General features: G+C 33.4%; 1 long non-coding RNA gene across 2 annotated transcripts in view; it reads right to left on the bottom strand.

Annotated features, from left to right (window-relative positions):
* Positions 1–23928, bottom strand: part of LOC136838810 (uncharacterized) — a 95211-nt gene that overhangs the window by 19989 nt on the left and 51294 nt on the right. Inside the window, exons 2-4 of one of the 2 annotated variants that reach the window (XR_010853114.1) lie at positions 10995–11071; positions 7161–7254; positions 1272–6238 (exon numbers count right to left, since the gene is read on the bottom strand). This is a non-coding gene — a long non-coding RNA (uncharacterized lncRNA). Of the gene's footprint in view, positions 1–1271; positions 6239–7160; positions 7255–10994; positions 11072–23928 lie in introns of those variants that run through there. The other variant, XR_010853115.1, reaches the window with a different exon arrangement.

Here is a 23928-nt window from a genome sequence, read left to right as displayed (position 1 = left end):
CTCACGCTATTATTTTGAAGCTAAATTTGGCTTGGCTGCCGTGTATGTGGTTAGCTCTTGAGGGTTTTGACTAAAACCTGCCATCAGTTTTTGTTGTTTTGTAGATATATTTCATATCTAATCTTTGCTTAACAGAAGAAAATTCTCTTTGCATCCAAAACTGAAGAAAGCCTCAGTCCGGTCAAACATTGAATACATAAAGCTAATGCAGAAATACCAGTTTGTCACAATTGGTATGTGTCCCTGCTCCAAAATATAAGTACAAATGTGTATGTATACAGTATATAAAAATAATATATGTATGTATGTATATATATATATATGTATGTATATATATATATATATATATATATATTGTAATGTATACATTCATAAATACACTGCCCAATTCTGTAACTTGCTCAGAGGTGGAAGAAAATGAGAAATATCTCAAAAATACAAGAAACCAAGCTTCATGAAATTTGAGTTGGAAAATGTTATTTGTGATAAAAAGACAGACAAAAATGTATTTCTATTGAAGAGAAAAATTCCTCATAGGAAAAGGGGAATTTGAGATAAGTTTTGACATTCATTTTGTGTACATATTCAGCCTTATTTGTATATCTCTACAAAATTACTTTTCTTTTCCTAAAAATTTATCTATATGGTGTACTCCACTACAATAAAGCATAATAGTAAAACAAAATGTAGAGATGTACCACTGCAGAAGTTAAATTACACAGTATAATTCCAAATTATTACTAAAAAGCAATATTTAACAAAACTTTCAGGCTAAAATTTCCAAGCAATATCAAAGTTTATATCTAGTGTGTGTGTGTGTGTGTGTGTGTATATGACTGAGTACGTGATGTAGCATTTTAAATTCATGGACTACCATCTTTTATTTGCAATCAGCAACGTGAATACAGTATACACATGACAAATGAATAGATTTATACAAACTAAACAAATAATGGTTTATCACCTAGGGTAATCTGTACCTAAATAATACAGTACAGATTTAGTAATATTGTACAAATGGCAGGATAATTTAATGAAGGCAATGGATTTGCTGTTTCTATCATTTCAACAAACATCGAAAGAAATCTTTGGATTCTCAACATTGCCAATATGTTGTCAGTTCATGAGGTTCTCATTATTATTATTATTATTATTATTATTATTATTATTATTATTATTATTATTATTATTATCACCATCAAACTGTATTACAGAACAGACTAACCAGACCACTGACTAACCTTCCTAAACTCTCATGGGCATGTATGAAGATTTTCTTTGTAGCAAGGCAAAAGTTGGAAAAAAAAAATGGTGAAAACCTAATTGGAAGGAAAATAAATGGCACAGATGACGAGTGAAAGGCAGAAAACAATGCAGCTGGGATGAGGGGTTGACACAAAAATAGGCTTACATGCATTTTCAGTGTTGATAGATCACTGAACCAATGTTTACTGATGGACACATCTTTTCAAAGAAATTTACTTTAAAAATTTATTTTTTATTGTTAAAAATTTATTTTTTATTGTACACAAGAAAAACATAAAAACTGACAATTACAATTATTCTAGTCATTAGAAGACTTTGGACAACAGACTGTAGATTGAAGACTGGCAAGGTTTGACAAGTCTGAGAAGAGTAGTAGGTATAGGAATAGCAGAACTAAAAACTGTAGGAATGCCTGTGAATTCAAGGCGACATGGTGTAAATAACAATCTAGACCAGATCAGAATTTAGGTCAAACACATACCTGCCAGGACAGTGCGCTCCAAACTCATAACTTTCAAGCGATAAATATATACAATTGTCAAAATTTTAAAATATATTCAAAGAAGTCAATTACTGTATACGACTAAAAATATTTCTCATTTATGATGTTTAATTTTGTTTTATTATCTAACAGTTGTTCTTTTCTAGGTCTCAGTTCCCATCTGAGACAATAATGACAGACTAGAATGGGTGACTGCTGCTCTCATTCACCCTGACTATCTGTGCTGTCTCCAAAGGTTTACTGTAAACATTTCTAAATTACAGTATAGTGTTTATTTTGTGACGATAACTGTTGCTTGGTCTATATTCCTTTGCCTTTCATCTTAGACAAGGCAGCAAAGGCCACAACGATTTGTTGCCACTCTGCTCAAACTCTCAAGGCCATCCTATATGCAGGTTTTTTTTTTTCCTGGAGCAACTTTGCAGATTATCTCCATTATGTTTTAAATCTTGATATAAAATAAAAAGCTCCTTCTTATTATGCATAATATAAAAACCAAAAATTGTCAAGATTAAATCTTATTGGCAAAAATTTTGTATATTTGGAGCAATAAAACTCACCACTTTCCAATGAAGTCTTGAGTCTTTGTAGAAATTAAAACACTGAAACATTTTTGTACCACCAAAGAAATGATAATCTGAAAGGCAGAAGTTATGTAAACTAATGAAATGTCTTTTTATCATTTTGTGTCTTCCCTTGAGTAGCATACACTTAGTATGGATGATCTGATCTTGATATTCTTATAAAATCAATTATAATATTGAAATTACCTCAAATCCTGGGTATATTAATCATCTAGGATCATTCCTGCTTTATATTTGGCAATTACTGATTTGCCATAAAAATGTCTATCCTTCTTGAAGGGTTGGCTTACAACCAAAATTGTACAAAGACAATATATTTCACCACTCAACAGCTTTCATTCTTGGAACTTAGGATCTGACATGCATGTGCAATATTTTTCTACTAGGGGCTGTAAGTGTCATAGTGCTTTGGCGAAAAAAAAGACAATCACCAATAATTAGGATTTTGGTACAAATTTACACCTGAACTCTCTGAGTTGTATATCCCACAGTATAAGCCTGGCCTGCCTTGAAAGTTACATGCAATACGTATCAGACATTACAATTAAGCTCAAAATTAAATGTTTTCTTTTACTGTTAAAAACAAAATATCTACTTTACCAACATCAATATCACAGCATTTGCAAGATAGGTAAATGAAGTAAAATTCCAACCTTTCATGGACTACTGAAACAAAAACAAGTAATAATTCCTTAGTCAGTGTAATGAAAAAGTGTGATTAACTTTACTTCCAAAGCCTGACAGACATTTCAGTTTTAGCATATATACCATATCTTGGGCTTCAAAAGTTCTTGGTAAGCAACACCTGACAAACCCCACACACAAACTGGCTATCTCCCACATCAGCATTTTCCTATCTCAAGCCACAGTTAAACAACTGAGCCTTTTCTATTAAAAGCCATTACCTGAAAAAATATTTGGTTCTGGAGAGGAACCATCCTCAACCATTATGATGCTACAATATACAGAAGTGTTTTTCCTTGTAAGGGATTTACTCAATCAACCTAGGACTGTGTTACCAATCTGCATTCAAAGTTCTAGTACTGTTACTGGTTGAATGTACATGGACCTTGAGTTAGGGAGAAAGAAAAGAATGACAAAGATATCTTCAAGGCATCATCTTCCAACTACAATTACCACTAATGTAAAGAGAAGTTGGTATGCAGCATGCAAGGAAATAAAATGAAGATACAGGACACACAGAAATTACTAACATGTAGTACTAACTATCCAGTACCATGCAAGAGAGGCATTGAGAAGCCCACCCAACCTTCAAGATTTCAGTACTATTCCTCAGAGGCCCTCTGCAATAAAAATATATCTCTTATTCAAAACTCTTTTGGACCATGGAACAATTTGGAAGTCATTTTGTGATATGTATAAAAATAAGCAAGATTTGTTCATTGGTGTACATGGAGGCCTGGACCATAAAGGGATTTAGATATCAAGTAAAAAGGTACAACAGGAAGAATTCAGTTCACATCTAACCCCATGAGGAAAAACTATGACAAAAAATATTGCTCATTTGTGGAAAGAGAACCTGGTCCTCTTTAGATGACTGGCTCAACGAATTTGCCTACTTTCACTCTTCGTGGCTCGTAGGAACAACATAATACAGTTTCTGGACTCTACCATGATTCCACAAAACAATTTCTGTTCAAGCAATACAACACTTCAATCAAACGAAAGGGGAAAAGGGGTTCCACACTACAGGCTACCTTCAAGAAAAATCCTGAGTTGTCCTTTAGGTTCAGACTGAAAATTTTCCAAGTTGAAGATCCTTTTCTGTACAATGCAAGGAATACTTCATGATTACACAAGATGACAATTTCACTTTCAAGTTGGATATATCTGCCACTAACACCACTGAGACTGATTTGCAACCAACTTTTAGACTAAAGTTCATCAACAGCTGAGTTTTTTAATATAATGTGTTACAAGGAGAGTGAGATACTGGCAGGAGACCTAAATGCAATAGAAAGTTTTGGCTCAGGAGACAGAAGCAGTACTGGAATTCTGCCAGAGTCAAGAACTCGGCATGCTTAACATGATTTTCACTACTGGGAGTAGATCTGATAGTGAGGGATAGAAAAAAAATGAAAACAGTAAAGAATAAAGCAAGGAACTGGAAAATGTACAAAAAGTGTCAATATATAGCAGTAAAGAGTGGGTCAGTGGAAACTGCTGAAATGAGAAGAAAAAATAAGCGATGTGACATCTAGGAAAGTATATCATGGTGTGCAAAGAGCAACTGAAAAGATGAGAGCATTCAAACCCTAACAGAAGAGGCAGCGAAGAGGACAGATATAAACAGGCAGAAGAGGAAAGTTAAAAGGGAAGTGGTAAAGGCAAGCAAGTGCTGGAAGGGACGGAATCAGAATCTCAACATGCAAAGGGAAAGATATTTAGTAGAGCTAATAACTGAGATGAAAATAGAGAAATTAAAGTTGAAGTGAGAATAATATTGAATGTCTGAGAAAGTATTTTGGAAACGTTCCTAAATAGAATAAAAAAAAAAAAAAAGGAATACACATCTTGAGATTTTCTGAGCAAATTTTAACTGGCAGTTCAAGTCATAAGAGCAGTCAGTGGCCTCAACATCCTTCAAGCCAGAGGAATAAATTATGAACTGCCAAACCTTTGAGAATGCTTTCTGATATAAATGAAACCACTGCCTCCTGCATAAAATTAAAAAATGCACCCAGAACTTTCATGGAATGCTGTGTCATTCTAACTGAAGCAACTGTAGTAAATGCCTAAATTTGAACCAGTCTCAATCCATAATGTACCTGCAAAATGCAGGAGTCTTGAATGCAATGGTTGGGGAGCTAGAATGCAGGTTCATGAGATGAGAAAGGGTTTCTGACAACCTCATAATATACTCCCAACCTAGTGCCATAAAACAGCTGGGAAAGAAGTTGAATGCAGCCAGTGTCAATGGTAGCAATGAGGCAATGTACAATGGATATCTAAGTAACACACATCACAAGTAAACTATGGTTAAATGACCCAGCAGGAGAAGAGCAGAAGACATTCATTTGTTGGGATACTGATAGGTAAGAAGTGACCTAAACAACTACACTTAAATACCAATGAGAAAAAAAATTCACTGGGGTTCCATTTGGAATAAGTCTCCTATTCCAGTGAAGAACAGAAATGAAGAAAATTTCCATCCCTAGTCAAAGAAAAGGCAGGGTTCCAAAGGTCATAGCTAGGTCATGCCAAAGGTGGTCATTTGAGCCATCCCTTTTCCCTAACTTAACTGCATCAATCACCATCCAAAAATTCAAGGCGAATTAAAAGATAATGGTAGTCCTACAAAAGAAAATATTCACCTGATCTTGAGTTCTTGAGTTAAACCTCTCAAGGGAATTCACACTGCTGAATAATAACACTTCCAAACCTCATCTTGAGTTCTTGAGTTAAACCTCTCAAGGGAATTCACACTGCTGAATAATAACAGTTAATAGTTCATTAACTGTCTCGACATATTTTATTTTCTTTGCACCCACCTCTCACTTTGCTGAGTAAGCCACCTTAAGCGTACTGTCCTCAGAATGGTAATTTGCACAATGTACTATGCAGGAGCTTCCAATTAGCAGTGCAGCAGAGCAACAAAATTATGCCCTTGTAATTGGAACAATAATCACCGTAATGCAGCACTAATAACCGCTGCTGTCAGTTGACAGAAATCAATCAATCAATCACTTAGCAAACAGGCCCTGATATTATTTTTCAGTAATACTGTATGTAGTACTTGCATTCACATATACCATTCTAGACTATTCAGTAATCAGTTAACATTACCTTTTTTATGTTAAGTATAGTTATGTGGATAATGGCAACTATCATGCAATCCCCTCCTCCAACTCATTTTTTAGTCTCCCTGGAACAACAATAAACAGAGTAAACAAACAAACAAAAAAAATGGGTCCTAAGTCACAAATACTGTCCAGTAGGTACTAGGAAGTTATTTAGTCTGTGTTAAGATGTGAGGGAGAAAATTAGTTTTCCTATCCTGATCTTTCATATACAGTACACAAATAAACATTAAATCATACAGCAATATATCATATTTATGCAAAAATTTATCCATTAATATTTTGCTCATTTGTACTTTTACTGTGACTGACTTACAACTACAGTAAAGTATCTGAAAATAATTAGACATTATTCATCTACCTACCCTATTGCAAATCTATCACACACTGAAACTCAAACTGATTCCTAAAACTTCTGCTGAGGAAAACATAAATCATGATGAGGGACATAAAGGGGGCATCAACACAATACTTAAATATTATTAGCAAGAGCACATTGATAGCAATAACTATTGTGTATAACCCTTAATATTAGAGGGGATTACTCGAGTTAATATAGTGAATGGCATATACTGTACAGCATTTTGATTTAAGTACTTCAGACATAAATGTAAATCTACTACTTAATTATTTTTTGTACATGCATATTACTATATATAGGTAAGATATTATAGGAGAAAAAACAGAATAAATACTACAAAACACTAAAATTCAAGGTAACCAATAAAAAAAAGATACAATTTGATCAAAATATCAAAACCAACAAGAAAAATTTCAATAAAAATTTGAGCATAAGAGAAAAGAAAGAGAAGGAAGACAGGAAAATAAAATGAATAACAATATAAAATAAATAATAATATATATATATATATATATATATATATATATATATATATATATATATATATATATATATATATATATATATATATATATATATATATATATATATACCTTGGCTTAAGGATAGGCAATATGTTCTTTTACCTGTAAGCTCCTTTAATAAGTAGCACTTTAACTTATCGGACTTCAATTCCATGGGCTGCTTTAACTATCAGAAAGGTCCGAGTCCTCGGAAGTCCTAAAAAAAAAAAAATATGAAAAATTGTACAGGCATGAATGGCACAGTGGATGCTAAAACAAGAGAACAAGATTTGCCTATCTGACCCTGTCAGTGTAGGTTCCTTTGTCACCAAGGTAACTGGCTCATCATGGCTTGTACAGAGTTTCTCTTACTAAATCATTTTCTGTGCCTTAACTGTAACATAAAGAACAGACTAGCTAGTTTAGTGATTTTCCAATATGTTTGTACAATTACTCTCATGCGTGTTAAATGTTTTGAAATACAGTACATTTACTGTAATGCTGTGATGAGTAATTTTTCATTAAATTTGTCTTGTTCTTCGTTCATCATGTAATTGCGCTCATGTGGACTACAGATTAGGTACTGCAATGAATTGTTAATGGTGCTTTACAAGAAATAATTATGTTCATATCTGTTTGTTGAAAGTGATTGTCATGCTTTGTTCACGGGATATATCTGCACCCTACATAGTCATCTGCAAGGTAAGATTAATAGAATTACTGTAAATTATTTATTATAGTATTTTTATATACAAGTACTTAAAAGAAACAAAACTTTAAAATTTATATATTTTTATGGATTGTATGAATGTTGTGTGTATGTTCAGTACCTTGTTAGCATATTTAGGTAGGAGTGCTTGGCTACATTATTACAGTACTATGGGTTTTTGCTAGGTGATACTTTTTGCAGATAAATCCACAAGTGAATGACATATTAGGCTGGAAATTATAAGGAATTACTGTACAGGCTAAGTATGTTGGATGGGATTTCTTGAACGTTCAAATGTAGGCTATACTATAGGGTCTTGCTACATATCAGATACCACAACTTATCAAAAGCCCAGACCCCAAAACATCCGTTAAGTTGAGGTGCTACTTTAAATAAAAGTCAACTAACATAGGAAAAAGTCAAGTCAGAACCTGCATGCAAAACCCCAGAGTCATGCACCTAACACCTGAAGGACCAATTTCTTTATGGGTGATGTTATTAAATCCGAGAGTTATTAAAAACACTGATGTGATGCACAATTAAATGACTTTACTAATTTTCATGGACATTTAAGTTGGAATTGACCTCCCCATCATATATACTAGCTACAATACAATAAATACACTAATTACAAAGTAGAAAATGGAAAGACTGGCTGACTTATGAATACAAGAATTTATGAATGTCCAGGAAGGAAAATTAAATAAAATGAAAGCCAGGCATGAGAAAGGTTAAGACTGCCATTTTAAGGATCTAAAAGATGTCAGTATTATATATATAATAATGTTTCTACAGAATACTCAGGCTAATACAGTACTCTAAAGAACAGAAGCATAATTAGTCAAGATTATCTTTTTTTTCTATAAAGTGGAGATTTAAAGGAACCACAAATTTTATACCCCTAGGTCAATAACAATTCAAGGCCTTGTTAGTGCCTTTCTTTCTTATAAACCAATCTTTTATACTGCTTCAATGGTGTTGTCAGAATATATGTCTCAACTTGCATAAATTTGCAATAGCCATGCAAAAAACCAGTCTAAAATTTTAAGCTTATCATATCAAATCCTTTTGAAAATTAATTTTACCCTTCAAAATTGTCCATTTAGACTTTAATTGCACATCCAAATAATTTTTATCAGATTTAAAATTTCTGTAAGTTACAAAGTACTGATATATGTACTGTACAGTATATAATACAGGCTTTACATACATATAATATACTGCGAATCTTAAATGTTTATGAAATGCATTACAGTGAACCCCTCGTATTCACGGGGGATGCGTCCCTACACCCCCCCGCGAATAGGTCAAATCCGCAAATGCTTAAATCCCCTCTAAAAACACTTAGAACTCCCCATTTTGATAGCTTAAACCAAGAAAACCCCTGTAAAAATGCTTAAACCTGAGTATTTTAATAGTTTTATCACAAAAAGTGCATTTATTCATGAAAATTATATGAAAATACAATAATTAGTGAATATTTCTCATTGAAAAATACCGCGAATGGGCGAATTTTCCACGAAAAATGGCTAGATATGCTCCACAGAGAAACCTGTGAATGCGTGAGTCCGCGAACCATGAGAACGCGAATACGGGGTTTACTGTATCTTTGGTACTCAAAGAAATTTCTAGAAAGGGGTTCTTTTAAGAATTAGTCTTTATAGGAATAAAGGTGCAATATTAGTATAACTGATACAATTTGCTAAAATACCAGACACAATGGCGTAGATGTTTCTACCTAGAAGTGGAACAACTAATAATACTGTAAATGAAAATTATTTCAATATATTAGATGGCCACTCCCTGCTATACAACTTAATGCCCTTACCTAGCCCAGGCTCAATTGATTGACTGATTGATTTATAGATTTAGGCATAAATGCCAAGCACTGGGGCAAGCAACCAAGGCCATTCAGTGCTGAAACAGAAATTGATAGTAAAAGTCTGAAAGGTGTAACAAGAGGAAAACCTCGCAGTCGCACTATGAATCAATTGTTAGGAGAGGGTGGACAGTAACATGGAAGAAAGAGAATATGAACGGAGGCACAGTAAAAGGAATGAAAGGGGTAGCAGCTAGGGGCCAAAGGGGCGCTGCAAAGACCATTAAATAATGCCTACATCGCACCGCGTGAGGTGCACAGACGGCAGTAACCCCATACAGGAAGCCCAGGCTTAAAGAAAAATGGGAAATGCATAAGAAGTATGTTTGAACCTTGAGGAAGTAATGATTACTTATAACATAATGCAGACAGGCACTAGCAGAAACTTGTACTCATTGCAGTACACTTCTTACCTTAATTTCACCCTCAGATCTGAGTTTCAGTGGCTGAATTCATGTAACATTATCATCAAAATACTAATGTACCATGTATTCTACTACTGTGCAGCATTACAAAGTGGTGTTAAGTACTGCACTTATATTTCATCTATTTACAAATAATATATGGTATTTTATTATGAAGCCCACAGACATATATTTAAGATAAGGACATTTAATAATAGTAACTTGAAACATTTTACCATTTGATTAACATTTTGCCTTTACTCTGATTACGTAATTTTATTACCCAATTATAATTCAATTGCTGTTCTTAGGGCAAGGCTGCTTCTAAGGTCATACATTACATGTATGGTACTCTGAACACAAATTTTTCTGCTTGTCCAATTAATCTTTAAAATTGTAATTTAAAAGAAATATTTCAAGAGAGTCCTCTGAGTGTTAAGAGTACTCAGTGGCTAGGTTCTATTATTAATAATCATTCATAATGATTATTAATAATACAACCTAGCCACTGAGTACTGTAAAACACTCAGAGGACTCTCTTGAATTATATACTTCAGTCTTATTTGTGTTTTGCTCACAGCTTCTGTAACTGGCACATTAACTACAGTACATTATTTACTTAGTATAACAATCCAATTACTTTAAGTTATGATTAAGGTCATCACATGGCTCATAAATCCATAAAATGTACTGAAAAACAAAATGAAAAAAAAAAAAAAAAAAATTACCAAAACCACAAATTCTTCACTTTTCAACTAATCACTTATGCTTTTTTATCTGCATTAAACAGGAAGCTTCAAAAGAATTGAAAATCTGGTAAACATTTACAAAAGAATTTCCAAGTCATGATATAATAATCACTTGTTCATAACACCTATCACTGTGGCTTTAATGAAGCAAACACTCATAAGCTGCAATATAAAGACAGTACCGAGTCAATACAAAACAAATCATAATTTACATACCTTATAAGCACTTCACAAAAACTTGACAGCCATTTTAACTCCAACCAATATTTTACCAGTACTTTGTAGACTCATTTCTGGAAATGAAGAGATCACTTTTTACCTTAATTTTTTTTTTTCACATCTATTATGTACTCTAGAGAATGCTGACAACTGCATAATTTATTCAAAAACATTCTGAGGACTATTTACAAGCTTTGGATTGAATTTAGTTATCTGGTCAATACAACTGAATAAATGAAAATAAACCATGACAGCTCGGGACTGATCCAATTTTAACCATATTTTCAATATTATAACACAACACTGAGTTTATTACCAAATTGTTTTCTATATCTTTGATGATTGTGTCCTTATATATTTAGAATGTATATTATGAAAGGTTTCTTTGTCATCAAAAATTAAACCTATGGGAATTACAAAACAACAATAATGCATGAACATATGGTACATTGGGCCAAAGCCCAATCAGTTAATGGATGTTACAGTACTTGGGCAAAAAATATAAGGAAACCCCATTATAGTTATCTTTATATACAATGGGCCTTTTTACCAAGATACAAAGAATACCTGCAATAATCCACAAGGATTGATATTTTCATAATATACTTTTTTTCATATTAGTAAAAATTTCCCTAGAGTAATAACAGTACAGTAGTACAAATTTCCTAGGTACTATATTTTTTAACTTTCACACAAATGCAGCTTATGACAACAGAAATGAAAAATCCACAATAATTTTCTAAAATTATTAAAACATCTATCTTTTAAATTTCTGTTATTTATCAATATTTTTAATTTAGTTGTCACTTTCAGCAGATTTTCTCCACGATTACTGCCTTTCAATATCATCCTATTGGTCTATTGATCTGGCTGTCTAACTGGAGGAGTATGTACTTCCTATTAATCTCATGAATTTTAATGGAAAAGGTCTGGTATTTTTCATTTTTCATGTTAACATGGTTTACTTTTAATCTCACTTATCAAACTTAGATTAATTGCATTTAGTTTTATAATCTCAAGTTTGGAGGTAATGTTTTATATATTCTTTTCATTATACAGTATTCCTCATACAGTAATGTAATGCAGTTGAACAAAATGATAAACAGAAAACAAAAGGTAACTTACGCTCTTCTGGAATTTTTAGTTTCAAATTATCAGATGATGGAGGAAAGAGAATAAATGATTAAAGGAGTATTCTCAGAATAAACTCAGTAATTCCAAGCTCTGTGGTCCTCTTTTAATCTATTCTACAGTTATTTCACTATTTTTGTACTGCAATTTGCACAGCAGATTCAAATAGCAAGAGAAGTTAAAATTTTAGGAAAGAAGACTGTACACAAGTATATTCCAGTGAGGTTTTAATTATTATATAACTAAAAAAATCTCTCTCTCTCTCTCTCTCTCTCTCAATTTTGGACATTGGTGTGAAATTTCCATAATCATTGCTAAAAGGGTTTCTAAAATTGTAACCTTGGAAGAAATTTCAATATTCTGATATACTTGCCTCCTTGCCTTTATACATTTTTATTATTTTTGTAGACTAAATTTGAAAAATTAATTTATTTTAATTAAGCAGATTTCTAAACTTGCCTAGATTTGGTATTCTGTCTAATTCTTTAAAATGTAAAATATTTCAATTGAATTTTTAGTGCTATTGTTAGAATATTTATATTTTACCTGAAATGATCACTTTATATATCATACTTGGTAAATGAATAGATAGAATTTAAATATTCAATGAAATTTATTCCCTAAAATACTCTTAGTAACAATAAATCTGAAGGAATGATTAATGCTACAATCTTAAATTTTAGGAGACAACGTAACATGTAATAACCCGACATATAACGCAGTGGACTTAGAATTTATCTATGTTTAAAAATATGGCTTTTACATGAAGTAGAAATTAACTTATACTTTGGTCATCACTCCAAACATACCAGAAGTTAACAGGCACCTTAATTTCTCAAGGTGGCTGAATGTATTTATAAAGCAGAATATTTTGTTCAAGGTACCCTTTAGGAGTTAGAAAAGTTATATTCAGTATTCATTCATCCAATTTTTTCCTGGTCATTTGTATTTCCTTTAATTTCAATTCACAGTACTGTAATGTGTTTCTCTATTATTTACTGATGAAATGTCAGATCAAAAATCTAATATCACACCTGCATATTTCTGTTTTACAATCTTTTCCACAGGAAAGCGTACTGAAAGTTCTTTCTAAATATATTATTTACATACTATTGCAAAATGTAATTCTGAAAAAAAATGGGAGGCAGAAAGTGTAAAACTATGTAGTAACAGACTTTACAAAAACATGAAAACTTGATAAGTATGATTCAGAAAAGAGTCATGACTGTGTACTTTAGTTCATATCAAATAACAAGATGAAAATAACTGAAAATATGACTCGGGGTCATTGATTAATAGGTAATGGGTTAGTATTTTTCCATGTACAGTGTACAATAAAAACTTCAACTGCAATACATGGGTGACAGAGATAATTCTAAGAATTTGCTGTTAAGTAAATCATTAATTACCACTCAAATTTTTCTCTTACAAACCCTGTAGTATATTATGGTTAGAGTTAGTCAGAATTTATAACCCTTAAATGGCAAATAACTTTGGTGTCTCTAATGCATACCATATATTTTATTACTTTTGAAAGTTTACAACATTCTTATCATAAATGTATTTGGCTGAGTATATACACAAAATGAAAAAAATAGATGCTGGGTAAAATTTAAGAATTCTGTTTACAGTATGTGGTAGTCAATTACTGTATGTATATGTTCATAAGCTGTGAATTTAATCAGGTGACTATCAGGCTTACTATTCTTTATGATGATTGTAAGTCAAGCAATTGAAAAAAATGAGGCAGGGATTTTGTTGCTTATGGACAAATGTCTAGAAGTCATCAAATAAAACTATCTTGGACCTCACACAGAGTGAGAAGTAATGTAGCAGAACCTAATTAAGCTTAAGAGCTAGTCGAGTGAGTTGATAAACCTAAATTGCTCAACTTCCTGTCAGCAATTCCAATTTCTCACCAGCCACTCATACACAGGATGTTCAAACAGAAATGTTTTTGCATAAAGGCAATATAAACCAATGGTTTATACACCAGATTTTCAGTCATTCAGAGATGTGTATGAGGGTGTGAATGAGAAGTCAGAGTTAAGAACAGGATGAATAGTCAAGGATCACATGTGTGGTGATGAGGCAGAAACTCTAGCCACACATGCTAATCAGAGGATGGAGCGTGACCTCGCTGAGAACTCTTTTAATAATGAGAAGACTTCTGGGACTGAGGTAATCGCTGGCGACGGCCTTATTCTCCACAACCTCCTGGGAGACATTCTTGTATTGCACTTCTAAAGCAGAAGGTAACAAACTGGCTGATAACTGTATGGCATTTTTGTGTACAAATCTAAACTCAGTTTTATTTGAGCTGTTGTACTGTACTTTTATCAAGTGACACCAGTCCTTTTCATAAGATTATATAATGATAAACTAAGTTTTATAAAAATTAAATTTCTACAAGCAAATCAATGTGACTGAGTTTCTGCATCAGCAAAATTTTTTATACATAATATGGGATAGCATATTTCAGTCAAGTAACAAATTTGTTTTGAGTTACTTAAAAAAAAAAAAAGTAAAGGGATATTCTATTGCTATCTCGCATATTAACCCAGAAGCACAGGATTTTAGTGCTTAGTTAGATATGCATGAGACTATTTTTACCTGTGGCTCAGCCTTGGAATGCATGTACCTCACCCAATGCTTAGGGAATCACAGCCATCTGGTCGACGCTTGATGGGTGACTTTACCGTGTATAGCCTGGAATGCATGTATTTCATCGCCTGCACGTAAGTAAAAAGCTGATTTTGTTTAATTGTTTTTGCACATTTACTTTATATTTGCTATATGTCAATGTTCTTTCTTTCTTTAACATGCTGTCAATGGACCCTATCACCAAATGCCCTGGACTGCACTTTTACTGACCACTGCACTGGTTCCCTGCACTACCAATGGCTTTTTCACTTCACAACCTAACTGCACGCTATCTATCTTACAAACAAACAAACACTTCAATATCACATGCTGCCTGCTTTCCAAATGCCTCTTCCACATGCTTTGCTGAAAATACCTGCATGCACTTCAATGCTTTGTATTCAAATTTGAACTCAAATCTGAACATCAATCAAACTTCTTAATACACAAATTTTGCTTTTAACAATCTGCAAACACAAAAAACACTTATACGCTGTGGTTAAATGTGCATGGCAATATATACTTCAATCTGCACAGCTGGTATACTTCCCAGCAATGTCACATCTGTTGTTTACACCGATGAAAATGGTCAGGTACTTACACAATGTTTGTTGTACAGCTCTTAACCTGGCTTTCACCAACTTCAACTTTTAGTTTTTGGTTTCTCATTAACATAGTTGTGCAGTAAATACTTTAGAATGGTATCCTCCTTTCTTTGCATGATTTGTTTTCATAATGCTGTAGTGCACTTGACAGTGATGCAGTTTTGGAATTACTATATTTGGTAAGTAAATATGTAGTTTAGTACCTACAAAATGATAAGGTTATAAAATGAGGCATGATATAATCCAATTTTTTTTAGATGCATTTTATAAGAAGGATTAGAGATGCAACTATTTTTAGGCTAGCATTCTGTAGATTACAAAGTTAAAATGTGTAGAGTGCTATGGCATTTAATACAAGATACTGTATGCACTACAAATATTATTAGATTTTGTCATATTTTTGTTGATGCCTGAGATTCCCTCATTTGAAATAATATGCATGAAATTTTCTTAGCATAACTCATATACAACATAATGCATATTTCAAAAAGGTCTGTAAATTCATCACATACTGTACTGATACAGACTTGTTGGTTGCTCATCAATAGTGATGTACACTTGTAGTTTACATGGTGCAACTTTCCAAAGCTATTATTTGCTCTCAATTTTTCCTACATTACATACTTGCATGATTTCTACATGCTAATGTAAATGCCCTGCAGATGTCATTACAGGTATCTTCCAAAACAACTTGTCTAATTATTAAAAATTCTTCACTTTAGCATATTTTCATTATAAAAAAAATTTTTCCACCACTTATTCAGGAGTTAAAAGTAATTATCAAGCTTTATAATGTATTTAAGTTCCCTAAAAATGTCAAAGGTCTAAATGGATAGTTACAAGAGGCAGGGAGCTTTCTCATTTGCGAAAATTCTGCACAATACTCTCTCTCTCTCTCTCTCTCTCTCTCTCTCTCTCTCTCTCTCTCTCTCTCTCTCTCTCTCTCTCTCTCTCTCTCTCTCTCTCTCTCTCTCTCTCTCTCTCTCTCTCTCAAGTAAGGAACAACGGTACAGTAGACATGGAACTAAACTAAACTACAATGACCCTTACAATGTACCAAGCATGCAATTCTACATAATCAAAATCATTTTGCAGTTCTATAAATTAAACTATGTATGCCAAAAACACAATGAGATACTACTTATAAGTCATTTGAGAAGTATCACAGTCTAACCAATTTGTAGTGGAGGAATGAAAACATTAATTTTCGTCACTGACATATAACAACTTTTCTTGATATTGAGGTCATTTACATCTTTTCATCTTGCTATAATTAATTCAGTTTTAACATAACTTGCATCACTTACACAGAATGTTGTCTGTTTGCTAATATTTCAGAAAAAAGACTTAAATTATAGTGTTTCAGAGATAAAAATCATTGCCTTACTAGATTACAGTTACTTTAAAATGAAAGGAAAACCAACTAAGATTTTAATCAGGAAAAGTTCCTTTTGCTTCCTGGGAGGTAAAAGATAGCCTTCACTTTAAATGGGCCCTGATTTTCAAAACAACCTTTTTCAAAATAAATAACACTTTTGAAGTGACACATCTCCCCTCAATAAAAACAAAGGAGGGGATCAGTGTAAGGCACTGGTTTATACAGACATGTTATTTGTTTCAGAACATTTTCAATAACTTATATGAGTGCACCCATTGCCATAATAGAGTTGAATGGGGGAACTCCACCATAATTGCTCCACGAAGACAAATCATTCTGTAAATGGAACACCGTGTGTGTCAAATGTTAATTACTGCCAATCCCATTTCCTTATGTTCCTTGTGGATCTAGCACTTAGAAAAAATGCCCAACCTGAGCCAGAGCCAAAGAAGCATAAGGGAAAATAAAAGTTTGTTAATGAGGTTGACTCATAGAAGTCACTGTTACAATCTCAGCCACCCTGTCTCATATAAAGATAAAAAAAATGATACTGAGAAAAGATATGCTCAGTGGCATCTAGAGTTCAGTTAAGAACACCATTACAAGAACTAGCCACTTTTGATGCTATACATTTTCACTGAGAAGGTGAAAGCTTTGTAATTTAGCTGTTAAACCTGACTTCAGCTTTTTTAAACCTATGACTTCAGCTAAAGAAAAAAGAAGGGTTCATATTGCTTAAGAGACCTACATCAGGACTTGTAGAAAGGATGGCAGCAGGATGACGACTGATGGGAAATCATGAGAAATCGTGATATTATGGATAATACCCAGTTGACTACTGAGTGAAAATTCTATCATGTTACATCCAATTCATAACCTACTGAAACAGAAGTAGTAATAATACAAAGTCCAAGAGGCCACCAACCCCTGATGAAGACAAGTGGGCCATAAAAGAGATACTGTGGCTTCCTGACAAATATCCTCCTCAAGACAGTAACATACTACAAGATATTGTGGATTGTGCTCATATATTACTGAAAGGAGAATTTTTTTACTACTGCTTACACCACAAAAGGCTAATTATGCAGGATAGGAAGAGGACAGGAAATGTATTATCAGTACCAGAGATAAAGTATGATGGAGTGGTAAAGGCTGTACAAAGATTAGTTCCTAACCTCTTTACTTTCTGGGTAATCTTAACAGAATCTCAACTGGATAGCAGGCATAGAGGAAATGCTGGAAAAATATTTTATAGGAACAACACCAATCCCCTAACATCCCACATACCAGAAACAGTATACAGTAACAGTTTACTGTTACATTAGACTCAACACCAGCAAATTGCTTGAGACTGGCACTGCAACTATGGTTATCTAAGCTCAAAGCATGTTTGAATTTTGAGTAGCTGAACTATAATAAAATTTTTCAAGTAACTATCATTCAGTAATATGTACAGTACTTTGATATATACTGTACTTGTACCCCTTAAATTCATAAAACTGTGTACAAAAATGTAAAAATTAACAAAATCTGACAAAAGATGATCTTAAAAGAAAGTTTTTTAATCACTGGTATATCCAACATACTAAAAGGCTCCTACCTAGAGGGCAACTGCACCTTTCATCCTGGCATTCTGAGAGGAAATGTACGTACGTCACATTCCTAACACTGGCCACTGGACCATTAGGTGCCATATACTTAAAGGAACCAAGGAGTCACCTCAGAAGAAACTGCAAGACATGGATGAGAAACTGTAAAATTCCTCTTTTCTGCAAGACTACAGGGTAGCTCTGATGCAACAGCATTTTGTTATCTAATTTCATTTATTTAATGTTTCATTCATTATATAAAAATGCAGTTTTTTTTATTTTATAGATTTAGTTCTTCCTTCTTTCCTACTCTATTTTTAATTTTTTCACATATGGACATTCTTTCCAGCAGAAGTTTAAGCAAGTTCATGCTCTTTTGACTTCTTACATAAGAATATACAGTACACAATTATCAGTGACAAGCAAAAGTGAAATTCAATATGATGGGCAGAAGGGGGGAACAGTGGGAAAAGTAGGAGGAAACAAGCAAATTCTGCATTTCCTATTATGGGGTAGTTGTATTACCAGCTGCATTCAGTCAAGTCTTCAAGAAAAAAGTGAAAGCCATAAAAAACCCTCCACAAAAAAGTGGGATGGGTCAGGATAAGTAAAAGACTGGTGCACAATTGAAAATCACAAGACTGTTGGGACACAGGAAAAAGCAAAATACAAGCTCGCAAGAGCCCCTGAAATCTTCATGGAATACACCGTACTTAAATGTTAGGATCAAGGAAAAAATTATTCTGATGAGGGAGGAAAAAGTTAATCAAGGATATATAAGACTGAAGAGAGGAGAACTTGTACAAACTACGCAACCAAGCATTATTTAAAAAAAACTGCCTCAAGCTTAATTAGTGATTTTGATCATGACTGGCACTGACTACTTAAGTAGTAAACACCTGATACGTATATCTTACATGTACAACTCTGTAATTCTATCCAAATTTACACAGCCAATTACTTAGGCATGGGTTTTCTTCAGTAGAATGACATGACACCAACCAAGATGTTATAAACTACACAAAAATGCAAACACCATTCTACACAAGGAGAAATAAAACCTGACCACATTTAACAGGACTGCATAAAATTTCTTAGTAAAACTAATACATACACTAATAGAAAAAATATTTCAAGTACAGTAATGGTAACACTTACAGTATTACCCTATTAGTATTCCAAGGAAAAGTGCGCAGACAAGCCATTTACTGTTATTCTTATTATGAGATGTTCAACCAGACCACTGATGTAAAACACCAACTCTCATAGGGCTGGCCCAAAAGATTTGCCTCTATTGCTAAAATTTAAATTTACTTTAATGAATTGCAGCTACTTAAGCACGTTATAATTACCCCGGGTTAAGTGAAAAAATTCCCAAGATTCTGGCAAAATTACTTTGATTTAAAAATTGACATTACCTGTTGGCTGAAATGTGGTCACATAAAATATGTGTAATACAGTAGTTACTGTTAACATGCAGTCTCTGCATACTACATGTATAGGAATTGGGTCATGAAGTGACTACCAGGCAATATCAAAGAACTGTGTAATACACAAGTAGATAAAGAGGAAAAATTTTATAGAAAAACTATGGAAAAATGTAGAATAAAAATGTACAAACACGACAGTACAGACCAAAATCTTATTCTTGAATGGGTTAAGAGACTGGAAAGTATATGTCATGTGAAGATATTCAATCATCCCCTGAAAGATCATCTTTGGTAAATCCTTTGTTGGATGTCTTTTTACAGTAACACAACAGACTCTAGCAAGGCAATGGTTTGTATTTAGTTCAGACTTGTAAAGTTCTGTTCATGTATCCAAAACAAGAAACTATTCTTTACCAACTACAAAAATCTTTCACTAAAATTCAGTAAATGATCCACAATGTTAATTATATTTTAAATAAAATATACTGGAAAAATAAATTCTAACTGTGTTGATGATTCATTTTTCCAGTCAAGCCAGTACAAGTTAATGAACGTTTACAATGTTAATTATATTTTAAATAAAATATACTGGAAAAATAAATTCTAACTGTGTTGTTGATTCATTTTTCCAGTCAAGCCAGTACAAGTTAATGAACGTTTAACAGTCGTATGGCATGTTCTACAATCTAACAGAAGTTGAGAAAAATGCTTGAAGAGTCGAAAATTTCACACTTCATATTATCCAACATAATTATAGGAAAACAAAAGCTTGAAACCTATTTTAAGAGCTCTAGACACATTTACGTACTAAGACTAGTGATGAAAAGTACATAATGTAAGAGATGGCCCTCCTCTTACATTACAATTGCAGATATCACACCAAAAATTTTCCAGTGTCAACATACAAAATACTCAGCATTAGCTCCTATAAATACTGTTAAACATTCACTTCACTTGGGCTCTATGTCTTTCACACAACATAAACATTTTCATATGCTACAAAATACTTGTAAAGGTGAAATTGTTAACAGGAGCTCCTTGCACTGTGCCAACCAGTCACTGGAATTCTGGTGGCATATTTGCAAATCTATATTATATAATCTTACTATGCATTGTCTATTTCAGGAAAATATCATGCCACATTTTGCAGTCTTATCATATTTAGTGCAATATGAATGTAATATGTCTGCTTTTCATATTGTTGTCTGTACAGTAGTAAATTTCTTGTTTAGTGTGTTAACTGTCAGGTTTTTATAAAATGCCAGGCTTTATGAAACCCATCCCAATTTTATTTGTTTAACAAGCTAAATTTTTCAATTACTATTCATAAAATAATCTAGTTTGGCATACAGTAACTGAATATGCAGTCCTTATATATCTTCTAAACATGTTTCTCCTGTTCTTTAATTGTGCTTCACATGCTACTGATATATTATATATAAATCACTTACGTTAAAAATGTTTTCTTGGTAAATTATATTTGCAGAAAAAATTAGGCATTTCACTCTAAAATCTTGATGAAGTAGTACCATTTACTTCTGACACAATTTCTAACATTTTAGAATTTCACCAATTAAATATCTTCATATTTATTTTTAAAATGTTACCCCAATAAACTCATTTTCTATCCAGTTAAGCTGATTAGGCAACTAAATAAAAAAGAAAGGAAATCAAAACTAATAAATATTTTTGCACTTAAAACTACTTAAATTAGCAATAAAATCAAAATATACTACTGTAACCAGTGTCGAAAAAGAGATTTTTCAATTTTTTTTAGGCCATGATAAACATCTTTATTTAATTTTTTACTTTTTTTCAAATAAAACCATCAGAAATCATTCTAAAACTGGTTATGGCAATACACAGTACTGTATTACACAGTAAATATTTCTGTTGTCTTTTAGGATTTTAACATACACCTATTGTAATTAATTACTGAAAAAATACAGTGCTAAATACTTGTTGCAGTTTTGTTACAACTATGAAAATGTTGACTGCAAAGGTACAACACCTTAAATTTCTTAAATAACAATGTTACAGTAGTAGTGTTGTAATGTACTATTTAGTGTATTCCCAATCAAATACTGTACTCTTATCCAAAATCAGAATACATTCAGTGATTCTTATAGCAATGGTAGGCACTTCTAAAATTAAATAGAATCACTAATTGTAAATGCTGCAATTTGTGCCAGTTACTCTTGATGTTAATCAAGTTCCTTTAAAATAAGTAGTTTTAAGTGAACTGATCACTTTTTAACATTGGGTCAAACCTTTTTATATTTAAACATTATAATCAGCTGTAACTCTCCAAAACCCACAGCCATATACAATACACAAAAGAACTGTTGGCCAAATGATCCTATCCAAGGGTGTACCAGTGTTTGTATTGGAAATACAACTTGCAACTTAATACAAATTTTTATTACAGTTGCTGGACACCCTACAAGTGTGCCGCGATTTTAAGTACGGACAGTGTGTGAGACCTGCCTGCAAGTTTGTCCATCTCCTTGAAGGTAGGGAGGTGAACTCAAGCCAGTCCCACCCTCTAATATTTTGTTATCACTTTTTCCAGTTTATTGGGGGACACAGCAGTGACCTAAGAGACGCATTTCCCTCGTAAGAACATATCAAGTGGTTGTATTGCTGCTTTGCCTGACTGCTTGTAGTATGTTGATATATAGATCACTTAAAAACACTACTCTGGGCATTTCCATTTATTGAGGAAATCATTTGTACTTTTTCATTTCAACCATCTGCTTCAGATACAGGAAAAGAATATTTGTCATGACATTTTACTCTCTCGTGATAACGACCGTTTCTATTTGTGAGTTCAGCACATTACTTCTTGTAGGTACAGTATTACATTTTGAAATCAGGATATATGAAATATGTGCAGTTTCGAAATAAAACACTGCTGTACGCTATTTTAGTCTAATAAGTGAAACTTTTACAATGCTTGGGTAGTTTTTTAGTGATTTAGTGCCTTAGAGATAAAATAAGCATAATGGCATATATTGCTTATGTAATATACATCTATGCTTTATGTCTATAATAAAAATAGTTTCTGCAGTTGTAGTTTCTCTGTACAGTAGTAGCAATACAAACTGAAGTACTGTAATCACTGTAGCACACTGACTTAGCACTTAGTAATATGCAAAAACTTATTGTAACAACTACCATATTTTCCAGATCACGTAGAGGTGACAGACATGAAGGTGAGTGTCTGTCGTGACGCGGTGAAGGGCAAGTGCGGGCGGGGGTTGTGCAAATACTACCATCTACCCGTTGTTCTGCCGCCTGCCCCCCTTGACCCGCACTCTGCCCGCACCCAGTCTACCCCGCGCCACCACTCTCTCCATAACCCGCCCAGCAACTCGCTCACACTAGACAACGCCCATTGCATGGAGAACACCATGCAAGCACCACCATCCAACAACGACCCAGCAACACCTACTGCAACTTCAATTCAAGTCATAGCCAGTTTGGCAAGTTCTAATAATATTCTTTGCAAGTAATACAAAGTGGTGAAATACATAGGACAGAAAATTTGGTGGTAAAGTTATAGAAGAGCTTGAAAAATTCAAAAATGCTGGAGGATGAAATGGTTATTTCCTAATCAATAAAACAAGTGAAGTGCAAAGTGTTGTTGTTTGGTGAAGTGGGCGGGATTGTGGAGTGTGGACAGCGCAGGGAGCCCCGGGCCCCCGGAGCGTCTGGTGCTAGCACAGCCATGCTCACATAATGTGATTTGTCAAGTGTGTCCTTACAGTCCCCTCCCATGGGGATGGGTCAACTCCAGCACTCGTGGATATTTTTTCAAAAAACATAACAAAATAAATTTTCACTTTGTTTTTATCTCTTTTATATAAGGATAAGGTAGGAAGAAGATGCCCTTATAAAGGGCTGAGATTAATAATTATTTTCTATTATGTACCAACGTAACAGACTCTTGGACTGTTGTGCGTACATGACAAAGTCACGTGCCAGTGAAGCCCCCGACCAGCGACTGGCACTGTTGGAAACTATTCTCCCACCTCCAGCACCTAAAAGGCTGTCAAGTAGCATTTTTAATGCTGTTGTCAAGCCTAACACATGCTCTTCTCCTTGCTCATCAGTATGGTTAATTTTTTATTAGGCAGCTTTTTGCCGTAAGTC

Source organism: Macrobrachium rosenbergii, chromosome 5 (genome assembly GCF_040412425.1).
Source record: "Macrobrachium rosenbergii isolate ZJJX-2024 chromosome 5, ASM4041242v1, whole genome shotgun sequence".
NCBI lineage: Eukaryota > Metazoa > Arthropoda > Malacostraca > Decapoda > Palaemonidae > Macrobrachium > Macrobrachium rosenbergii.
This window is presented reverse-complemented; position numbering and strand designations above follow the sequence as displayed.